The sequence below is a fragment of the Sceloporus occidentalis genome, unplaced genomic scaffold (assembly GCF_023333645.1).
Source record: "Sceloporus occidentalis isolate IW3139 unplaced genomic scaffold, rSceOcc1.0.p SCAF_162, whole genome shotgun sequence".
NCBI lineage: Eukaryota > Metazoa > Chordata > Lepidosauria > Squamata > Phrynosomatidae > Sceloporus > Sceloporus occidentalis.
This window is the reverse complement of record NW_028317142.1, coordinates 196,060-208,208: the sequence shown is the minus strand read 5'-3', so window position 1 is coordinate 208,208 and position 12,149 is coordinate 196,060. Positions and strand designations below refer to the sequence as shown.

The following is a 12,149-nucleotide window of genomic DNA, read 5'->3' as shown; positions in this document are numbered from 1 at the left end:
ATATTAAAATAAATTAAAATATATACATAGCGATATCAAGATAATAAACCACAGGAGTAAGACTCCAAAAAAAACAAACAAACACAATACTACAGTGTTTCTAACAACTGGTGAGGCCATTCATTCCATGTTAAGAAAATCATGTCTGAGAATAATAGTTGTTAACTCTTGCTTAAAGTATCAAACATTCTAAATGTTTAAAATGTACTAATTCTCAAGGCCCTTGGTGTATTGGAAGGAGGTGATTCTCTATGACCTACAAAGTTCTACAGGTTTCTATTTTTATTATAGCTGGGTCTCAACGCTCAATGGCTGCATGTGAGTGGGGTCAAGTCAGGTAGGTAGGGTTAGCTGCATACATGGGTTTGGGCTAGCGTACAGTGGACTATCGAAAGGGTGAGAGTGGAAGGAGCTGATACAGCCAAGCCCCATAAAGAACAAAAGGGGTGCCGAGTAATATGATGTGACTTCTGTTCTGAACCCGCATATTACTGTTACTTACCTCACCTCAAACTACGCATCACCTTCGTTCTCTTTAAAGGATGTTTATTGTACTCAACAATTAAAGAACAAAAGGCTTGGGGGGGGGGGGGAGCAAGCAGTAACATCCACACAGTGGGTTATCTTCATTTTTTCTTTTGCTTTTCTTACTACCTATGGTTTTAATTGCTTAGAAGAAGGACACAAACTGAAAAGTATCTTTGAATATTCGATATAGGTCCTAACTTTGTTAAAAATAGGGATAACTAAAATGTAGCTGTTATTTATTGATTTATGTCGTATCATTATATTCTGTAAAGCTTTACAATGGGCGACAAGTAGTGTAGCACATAACAAGTAGGACATACAGAAAAATGCTTAGGTAATTGTCCATGAAGATCCTTTGCTTTCTTTCTTTCAAATGATAAAAGGTTAAAATTTGACATATATTAAAAGAAAATATGTATTGATCACTGAGCAAAGCTCCCAATAAAAGGAATGTGGTATGAAGATAAGTTATCAGAACTTAAAAGGTCAGACGCATTCATAAGCTAAAGCCAGTCAAAATAATGGAAGGAATTTGCAGATTTGCAGTTTCATGGCTCTAGGAACATGAACACAGATAACAAAACCCTACAGTTTTTTTTTGGCAATTGAACTGCATGATTGCTTCATAAAGTACAGCACTAACCAGACAGACAAGTATGAGGGTAGCAAGAAAGTAAACAGGAAAACACTGTGATCCCAGGTCAGGAAGAATGCCTGAGCGAGCCCTTTGTTTGCCTTAATGTATTATATCTTTATCTAGAGCATCAACATTGAATTTTAAACATAATTGTATTCAAAGGCACTGTGTCACTTAGACAAAATGTTAATTACAAGCTCTTGCATGTTAAGTAAATTAACCTTTTACAGATCTGTCATTTTATTATTTCATTTGAAGGTTTAATTGCGTAAAAAGGAATGTCTTATCAGTTCATGGATTTTTTTGTGTCACTTGACAAGTGTTTCCCCCAAAAATGAAAATTAGGCAACTTGCATGAATATATAATTATTTCTGAGAAGAGTTTGCACTTTTGACAGCGCTAGAAATGATGTTTCCATGTTTCATTAAATTACAAAAGTGTGACATTTAGCAGTGTATGGACAACAAGACATTTAAGTTATATTATTAACATGTTCTTTTTAAGATTGGCCCATCAGGCATGGCACATTTTCTTGTTTGGATATATATATAACTTTAAAAAATGACATTTTAACAACATTTCTTGGGAGGTTTTTAGGACAATTCTTCTCTAATAAACGTACTATAATACATTGCTTCATAATATTATTCTAAAGCAAGAACTGTTCATGGACGATACCAAAAATCACTAACATTGTGCTAATATATAGTGATGACAGCAAAGTAACCGGAGAAAAAGAATTAATGCTTGATTAAATACACATACATATTGTGCTTTAAATCATACAACGGTAATACTTTAAAAATGAAAACACATTATTCCCCTAACACATAAATGAATTTGTGTTCTGAATGTTATTCTACATGGTAAATCTTGTTGTGTTCTGTTTAGGTTTGTTTCCCGCTATACTGAATCTTGCCAGTAATGCCGTTATTACCACTAATGCCACATGTGGTGAAATGGGACCAGAAATGTTTTGTAAACTTGTAGAACATGTGCCAGGAAGGCCAATACGCAACCCTCAATGTAGTATCTGTGATGAGAACAGTTCCAATCCCAAAGGTAAGTAACCCATCTTCTGATATACTTTTGGGTCTATTCACCAACAAATAGTTAAATGGTTTAGTCACATGTCATTACATGCAAGCAATTCATATAGTCACTCAAATAAAAAATGTAAAAGTTAAAAAGACTGAACCCTGTAGGTGCAAAGGGGTGGACAATGAATGACATTCACTCCTAGTTCACCGACTTGGATTCTTTTGGGGGAGGGGGGTAAATAGGGTGTTGAATATAAGGTTTATTTTTTTGTACTCAATAACCTTTGCCCCCATTATATTTTAAACCTCATCCAAGTAAACACTAAATTATGTAGAGCATGGTGGGCTTTATACCCCAATATAGTCTATTATTACCCCCTACCCCACCACATACAGGGTAGGGGATAAAGGTGGATGGGTTGTTGACCCCCTTGCTTAATGTGGGGATCCCTGTTTCATTTCTATTATTATTTTTGTAATGAATCTTTTTTTTTTGGTGTCTGTGTGTGGGGGACGTTACATGTCACCCCCTGAGGCTACAAAGAGAAATTTGCAAGCTTCAGCTTGTATTTACAAATCACAAGCAATCTGGGGGTTGAATTATTCTGCACATTGCTTGCTTTTTTCAAGCAATCAATGTGCAGAATAAGTTGTGTGTGTTTGAGTATGTGAGTTAGTAATAGTGAATATATGAATGAGCTGCTACAAATTAAGATTTTTTTTGCCAACTCTCATGCACTCACATTGTAGTTAAAAGACCTCATTATGTGTTGTACATCTTGCTGGTTAACTGCAAACAGGCATCGTTATTTCTGTAGTATTTTGTTTACTGACCGGAACCCAATAATCTTCTCACCAAAATATATATAAATAAAATACTTTCTTACTCAATTTTCTATTCTCTTTCACTTGCAAACTGGTATATGTTTTTTTATTTGTTTATTTACAGAACGGCACCCGATAACCAATGCAATCGATGGCACTAATGATTGGTGGCAAAGTCCCAGTATTCAGAATGGCAGAATATATCACTGGGTCACCATAACACTGGATTTAAGACAAGTAATTATGACACTTTCTTGTTTTATATATATAAAATATATGGACTACTTATCTGTCGTGTTTATGTCTTTTATCTGTGAACTTTCTAACTAGTGCATGTAATACTGTCTAGAAAAAATAGGGGCACACAACGCTTTACATTTAGTTGATAAAGTCGAAATCTCATGGGGGAAAAAATATTTTTCTCTTTGAGGATTAAATAAAAAGATTTATGCATTTCATTAATCAGAGTGTCTTGCTGGGTGATTAAGACTGAGCCATTCAATTATTTGAAAGGAGTAAGGGTGTTTGCCTAGTAGGTTGGGCTCAGATAACAGAGCTACATCACAGATATGAACGTCTGCCTGAAAATATTATATTTTGCTAAAACTACAACTATTAAATAAGGAAACCATATTTGTAACCTGGTACTAAGTAAAATAAATAGTCACAATTCCCTTTTAATAGTGTGGTTGATCACAATCCAAGAATTCTAAATGTTACAAAGTAAATGATATTCAAAATAATAAGTATTATTATTATTATTATTATTATTATTATTATTATTATTGTATTAGTAATACAAAATTGTTCTGTTACGTGCATGAAATGGACATAGCAGGTCAAAGATTTCACTAGGATCAATACTAGAATCAATTCTCGCCAATTCTTTCCCCACCACTGTATCATAAGTGCCCCAAATCCTCTTGTGTGTAAAAAATTAACTTTATTTAGGACATAAGGACAGCGTTAGCATTTGCGACTAGGAATAATTAATCAAACCCTGTATTAGTGCTTCTCATTTTCAGTGTTGGTTAATGCATGATAAGGGGTTTACATTTTAATTCAGTTTACTTTAACCGGGGGATCCATTTGTCTGCTTATTAACCATGCTTAACCATCTTAATGAGAAAGCTAGGGTCACATCTCTACCATATCTCATTATATTAAAAAATAGATTAAATTAAGCTATATGAAAATGTATTGTTATTTTCAAATTATGTACGTTTTTGACACCTCTGAGATTCCAAAGATTTATGTTATTCTACGGCTTTAGCCCAATTAAATATATCAACTTTAATATAGGACCTCTTGAACAAACATGGCTATATCCATTTTCCTTAATTAAGGGACACTCCAGCCATCATATGCACTTCAATTCATGTGGTTCCTTTAAATGTTCCTGTTGTCTGCTTTGTGAATACATGAGGCTAGGGTTTAGGGTTCTGTAGAATCCCCCACCCCATATGTGTTTGCCCCTTTTCCAAATCAGGTTTTTTGTTTCCAACCCTGAACTCAGTCCCTACTCAGAAAGGCTAATGTGCCAATATATTTGCTACATTTATGCAGAAAAAATTACATGTTATTTGTTTCAAAACAGTTGTGGTTTTCATATAATACAATGTTTTGACATTAGATACAATACAGTTCAGAAGTTTGGGGTCATGGAAATTCGTAGCTGTGCTAACATAGTTGCAAAACGGCGTTTCTAATGATCAATTAGCTTTTTAAATGTAAACTTGGATTAGCGAACATAACATGCCTTTGGAACACAGGAGTGATGGGAGTGATAAAGGGCCTCTGTACGCCAATGAAGATATTCCATACAAAATCTGTTCTTTCCAGCTGCAATAGTCATTTAACAACATCAATGACGTCTACACAACGTCTTCTCATCCATTCCATGTTATTCTAATGGACAAAAATATATTTTCTTTAAAAAACAAACACGTTGGTAAGTGACCCCAAACTTTTGAAAAGTTGCATATACCCATATTAGATATATGTTTTATCTCTGTTATCTCAGCCCAATCATCTAGACGACAAACTAGGTCCTCATCATGTTACCTTGCTGTTAAAAGTAGAATGTCTAGTCTAATTAATGAGGAGATTATTTCATTAGATAAACAATACTTTATATCATCGCAATGTCCAATTTAAAATAATGCATCCTAAATTTGCGCAAGTATAGACATTGCATACGTGTTTGCATGTTATCCCTACAAGCTTTAAGATATTCATGCATAAATCTACTTATTTGCTCTTTGTGTCAAATATTGTGCAGCAAGAAGAGACTTCACTGATCTGGTAAGTTTATCCTGAGAGAATCAGCAGTCACGTTGCTCATCCATTATGTTGTAAGGAGACAGTTTTACAGCATGTTGCTTGACTGCCTATTATGTTCCATGGGTTTTTTCCCAGGCCACTGTCATACAACCATTTATTCGGTGTCAAGGGTTACTTTTCATGCCTTATATTCTTAGCAAACTGTGAAACCACAGTTAGAAATTATGGAACCTTTTTGTTTCTAAGAACATTTGATATTATATATTTTGCAGCACACTGGGTGAACTTTTTTTTTTCTTTAAATACTCTTAAACACTTTCACTGTATATTCTGGGGACACATTACATACAATATAAATATATAAGAAGCAAAACACTATAATAGAATGTAACAGTCTCTGTGCAACCTCTAAATACATCTCTAAGGGTACCAACTGTTAAACTAAGGCAATAATTAAGTCTGCAACCCAAAATATGTATGCCTCAGTCTGAAGACATATAAATCTGATCTTTGTGCTTACAGAATTTCACTCCGCTTACTTCTTCCCGTCGCACACTGTCCCACCCTGTCTCGCAATGTTCACACCAAATTAATATCAGTTAGCACACATCAAGCTATGAAAGACAAAAAGTCAAACTTTTATGATAAAGTAATGTACACAGAATATTTTAAATAACATAACTTATTAAGGAGGTTTAAAAATAATCACCTAAGATATCTCTTATCATGTAAGTACATAAGGTACATGTTATTAGCAGCAACGGAGGGTATTAAAATGCATCCCAGGATTGGTTGGAGAACTTGCGTGAATATAATTACATTGATAGCTTGCCAATTAATTCATTGCAGTTCCATTGTGTTGTTATGGTATGCACAATTGTATAGATTTCAGGTGTAGACAGACAACTTTCAGACCACGGTCATGTTTGACCAATTATACCATTTAGATAACAACATGTTGCCACATCTAGAACATCTAAAATCCTTTCCAGGTCGGGAACTGTTGGTCACGCAGCACTGGGCTTAAAACGAAGGTCCCATCATAGTGCAGATGGGATGTTGGCCCACGGACAACTGGAGGAAATCGGTCCATCAGCCTTAAGTGGCTCCTGTAATCACACTGGACACTCATTTTCTTGCCCATATGTTACAGAGAGCTATAGTGGGATGTTGTAAAATGTATAATTATTGGCTAGTAAGCGGTATAGCTTTAAATTGTGCTTCTGTATGTTCTCTAAATTGAAGAATGAAACAGGCTACAGGAGAAGCATATATTGTTGCAAATACTTGTCCAATGTGGGCTTACAATGAGCTACATCAGCTGTAGCTTTGTTAAGACTCATGACTCTGGAGCCATTCAAAAAAAATCTCAGTACAATATGAACCGGCTCATTTCTCGTTCACTCAACCATATAACAAACAGGGAGGCAAGTTAGCAGAATACACAGTGTGGGGGAGAAAATACTGTGACGGTAATATAAGCGCAGTTTCATGGATAAATAGTAATGCACATTACAAACCCCTGAAAAATATATATTAAGGTTTTCACTTAAGAATGGGAAACACACATATCTAGATTGTAAGATCAGTTTGCAGGGCTCTCCTTATCTTTTCTTCTTGTAAATCCAAATTATTTTGTACTGCTTACCTAAAGTACAGTTCTGCAAAATATGAGAAATGGATAAATAATAATAAGTTAAGAGCTATAATATGTATTCTCTTTTTGCAAATATACATATTTGTGCAGTATGTGTACTATGGAAAGAAAAAAAAATAATACTGCCATATTATAATCCTTTTGGTGCAAATTGTTAGGAAAATACATCTTTATAAGTGTTTTGCCTGGTACAATTAGGAGGTAACTTATAACCCTGGAAATACAGTTAAGAAATGACAAATTGAGGTGCAGTGTCTTATAGCAATTGTGTAGCAATAGGAATGGAAAAAAAATGTTTTTGTGTGAAATATGTATTTAATGAAACATTCTTTTTGTGCGCAGATCTTCCAAGTTGCATACATAATAATTAAAGCAGCAAATTCACCACGGCCAGGTAACTGGATATTAGAACGTTCTCAGGATGGTGTTGAGTTCATGCCTTGGCAGTATTATGCAATCAGTGACTACGAGTGCTTGAGTCGATACAACGTGACACCAAGACTTGGGCCACCAACGTACAGAAGGGATGATGAAGTGATTTGCACGTCATTTTATTCAAGACTTGTACCACTGGAACATGGAGAGGTATAATTATTTCAAATTTTACTTTTCCACTGATTAAATAGTTGCAGACTGGTGTAGTATGTATTCATACCCATCACCATTATTCATGAAACCTTGCTTTTTTGGTTACATCCCAATGTACGTAAACAACAGCCTGTTTTTTTAGATGCCTTCTCCAGAATCCTGGAACAGAAATCTGTGCTTCCATTGTCACACAGATAGACCATGTACAACCTTTTGCCCTCTGCTTGTATTAGTGAGAATGCGGTTGTGTTTCCTCATCTAATCTACAGACCAATGACATGACCAGCAAGGAAAATTTGTTGGAAATTGTTGTCTTTGATGATCTCTCCAGCCTTGCGGTCATTGTCTCCAGGGAGGAAAGATAGTGTTTCCATAGACAGAATTTAAAGAAACATATAGCTGTTTCACATTTTGTTACAAAGTCTTCAAACGTATTCTGTATCAAGCAGCCATACATCACCCACTGTCTGATAGTGAAGAGAGCTTGCGCGGTGTTTGGAGGTTTAGTAAAATTTGAAGAAGGTAGAAGACAAAGGCTTTTCGATAAATGTTAGTTTATTACTCTAAAATCCCATAAAATAAACAATGTAAACTATAGTGGCAATTTATGAGCAGAAATAACTACATACATTTATCCAATAATAAAAAAAAGATACAAAAACGTACAAAGGTACAAATCCATCCAAGAAACCAATGGGAAAAAAACAATGGGCAAAAGCACAAACTACCAAATATGAAAAATACAACATAAAGCATTCTGATTGCGGCCCTATGCAGGGGATCCTCATCTGTTATGCTGACTGCGGCTAAGTGGCATCCTCAGTTATTCTAGTTACTAGTTACTAGTTACTATAAGTCATAATATTGTGTTATGTGTTTAATTAACAAACGTAGATTCACGTTTCACTGATTAATGGAAGACCCAGTGCAGATGATCCATCCCCAACTTTGTTGGAGTTTACTTCTGCGAGATACATCCGTCTTCGTTTGCAACGCATTAGAACTCTGAATGCCGACCTCATGACGCTTAACCATCTTGATCTCCGGGATGTAGATCTAATAGTAACTAGAAGGGTAAGTATTTGTACATAAAAATAGTTGTGGTTTGTAAATCCCAAAAAGGACATGTGATTTAAGAATAGGCAAAGGGTTTGAAAAACGCATGAAAGAGAGAGAGAGAATCTCTGTGGCTGAAAGAATATTTTTGTTGTTGTTAAATTATGGTCCAGCTCTGTTACTACTTAATAAAAATTCAATTTTTTTTTATTTTTTTTACTTCTTTCAGAATATGAGAAAATCTTTACCCAGAGGTTTCTGTCTTATAAACATGTGATGGCAGTCTGTTAGAGTTTTAAATCCCCAGGATTTTTAAGTGTTAAATATTAAAACTTATCTTTGTCGTGGCAAATCTGTTGATTTCCCAGTTTGAGATTTAGATTTAGACTTGAGTGTTTCATTGATTGATTATAGCATATTTAATAATTATATCCCTCTTTTGCCGCTGTTTCTCTTTCAGTATTTCTACTCTTTAAAAGATATTTCAGTTGGAGGGATGTGTATTTGCTATGGACATGCTCGCAGCTGCCCCTACGATCCAGTTACTTTGGTAAGTTTTGTTGTTAATTTTAAAATATTTTGTGTCCATAAAAATGTATTTCACAGGAGCAAGCTGTATTTCACAGACTTTTTACATCTTCTATCTAGTTCCAGCTTCTAGTTAAGTTTAATTTAGGCAGTTCTGTTTATTTAGAATAATATATATTACAGATCACTGTGTGACAACTTTCTCATATTTTCTGCTACTCAGAGACTTCAGTGTCAATGCGAACGCAACACTTGTGGAGAAAGCTGTAATGAGTGTTGCCCTGGATACCACCAGAATCCATGGCGACCGGGCACTATTTCGGTTGGCAGCCAGTGCGAGAGTAAGTTTGGCCTTTCATCGCTTTTCCAGGCACTGAGAAAGCCTGAGGAAGAGAAATGTTATCTTTTAACACAATAAGAGCGTTAATATTTAATTTGATAGTTGTGTTAATGTCAAATACATATTAAATGATTATAAGACGACCCCCCAAATCTGAATATTAATTTAGGAAAAAAAGAAAAAGCCTGAATATAAGACGACCCTATAGGAAAAAAGTTTTACCAGTAAATGTTAATTCATCTAAACTATTTTTTTTTAATAAAAGCTATGATTGAGAAAAATATTTTGGTTTTATTTCCTTCTATTTTCCAACCTACCCCCCAGTTATGCACATCTGCCCCAGAAATGCCTTATACCCCCTATATGCCACTGTGCCCCATGATATGCATTTTAACCCTATATGCCACTGTGCCCCATGATATGCCTTTTGACCCCCTATGTGCCACTCTGCCTCCAGAAATGCCTTATACCCCTATATGCCACTCTGGCATTTAGAGGGTTAAAAGGCATATTATGGGGAAGAGTGGCATATAGGGAGGTTTAAGGCATTCAGGAGGCAGAGTGGCGTATAGAGGGTTAAAAGGCATTTCTGGAGGCAGAGTGGCATTAAGGGGGTTAAAAGGCATTTCACAGAGCACTCATGTAGCCGGGGCAGCGTGTAGATCCCACACACTTACGCTGCAGCCGGAAGGAGGCGTGGCTAGCAGCGGGGGTTGTCTGCGTCCATCACGCAGACCTTCCCCGACTGTCCGAGATCAGAGTTCCCTGCACCGGTGCTTTTGATGCAGCGAAAGTTGTCTACGCGAATCGCGTAGAGCTCTACACGCTGCCCCAGCTACACACCGGGGACTCAGATGTACTGGTAAGTGGGGGGGGGGCAGGAGGATCCCGGTCCCCTGCAGCTGCGGGGGATCTGGATCTTAGTCGTCTCATAATCAGACCTATTTGAGGTCTGATTATAAAACAACCCCGATTATAAGACGAGGGGTATTTTTCAGAGCATTTGCTCTGAAAAAGGCCTCGTCTTATAATCGAGCAAATACGGTACTTTATTTTAAGGTGATTTTGTGCCACATAATAGTATGAGTTATTTTGTAATTTGTCTGCTTAGTTACAGCTTACCTTTGAATTAATAAAGATGAAAATTTTGCCCTCCCCTTCTCTTCTCCAATTCTGGAGGGTTACGCCACACTTTCCAAGTAAAAGTCAAAATATATTTTTTTAAGGTCTATGCAAAAAAAGTCAGTATTTGTTTGAAGTTGTCAGAGGAGAATAAAGGTATGATCACAAACTAATACTGTTCTGTTTTTAGAATGCAATTGCCATAACAAAGCAGAAGATTGTTACTTTGACCAAGATGTGGCAGATCGGAACATGAGTTTGAACATTCACGATCAGTACATTGGAGGAGGAGTGTGCATCAACTGTACTCAATTCACAGCCGGGCTTAATTGTGAGACCTGTATTGATGGCTACTACCGGCCACACAAGGTATGAAGATGTAAAGTAATCCTCAACTAGTTAAAGAAAGCCATGCTGACCCATACTTAATATCTAGGACAGTATTTGTCAAGAAACCCAATGTAATCTTAAAATAAATAAGGTCCTCATATATGTTTATCTATTAAACTATACTATGTATCTATCTATGTATCTATCTACTTATCTATGTTATTGAAAATACAGGTTTAGAATATTCAGAATATCTACTAAATATACGTTTTTGTCCTTAACAGGTGTCTCCCTACTCAGATGCCCCTTGTTATCCTTGTGAATGTGACACCTTTGGATCTATCAGTCCTGTTTGTATTGTGGATGATAATCATGCCAACATAAACCAAGGTGTGTGAATTTCCTATAAAACATTATAATTTCCCCTACTTTTTGAGTGCTGTCCCCTGCTCCCAAAGCCTTTGTTAATTGTTATGTTAAACTACCAGGCCTAATTAACGGCTCCATATATATAGAGTTTCAGACTGGTAAACGTTTAAGGGAAAGACATACAAAAATACTGTTTAAGTGTGCTAAACCGGTAATTGGTAAACCCTACAAATCAGAAAGTCTGTATATCTACCATGATCAACCCATGCTCCCCCCAAACAAAAAGACCCCCAGTACCCAAGGGCATAGGTATTAAACAGGCGGGTCAAAGATGCCACCTATCTTGAGCTGCATGTAACATTGCCAATGAATGATCTGTAATCTCATTTCCTTATTTGCTTGGGTTAAGTTTATATATTAAATGTATGTTAAAGGTGTCTTCCCGGGTCAGTGTCAATGCAAAGAAGGCTTCACAGGGACAAAATGTGACCAATGCGCGTTTGGATACAAGGAGTACCCAAACTGTGTGAAGTGTAATTGCAGTCTGGTAGGCAGCATACATGATGACCCTTGTGCTGAACAATGTATATGTAAGGTGAGTAATGCCATGTATGTGGCTGATAAGTTATGGATTATGTTTTGTTGTTTTGTTATTTAATTATAACATCACTAAAAGAAGAACAGCGCATAGACTGGTTAGTGTAAGGAGGTTGTGTATAAAGAAGTAACATAGAGCAAAGTAATAAATGTGCTGCAGTCACCGTAGCAACTGAGAATTTAATTTCTTAGTCATAGAAAAACACAGCAAATGGAGAGCTATAACTTGCCCTGGTCCTGTTCTAAGA

The 12,149-nt window shown here is 36.1% G+C and overlaps 1 pseudogene; it reads left to right on the top strand.

The window, feature by feature from the left end:
- Positions 1–308: 308 nt before the first annotated feature.
- Positions 309–12,149, top strand: part of LOC149279538 (laminin subunit alpha-1-like) — a 59,559-nt pseudogene continuing 47,718 nt past the window's right edge.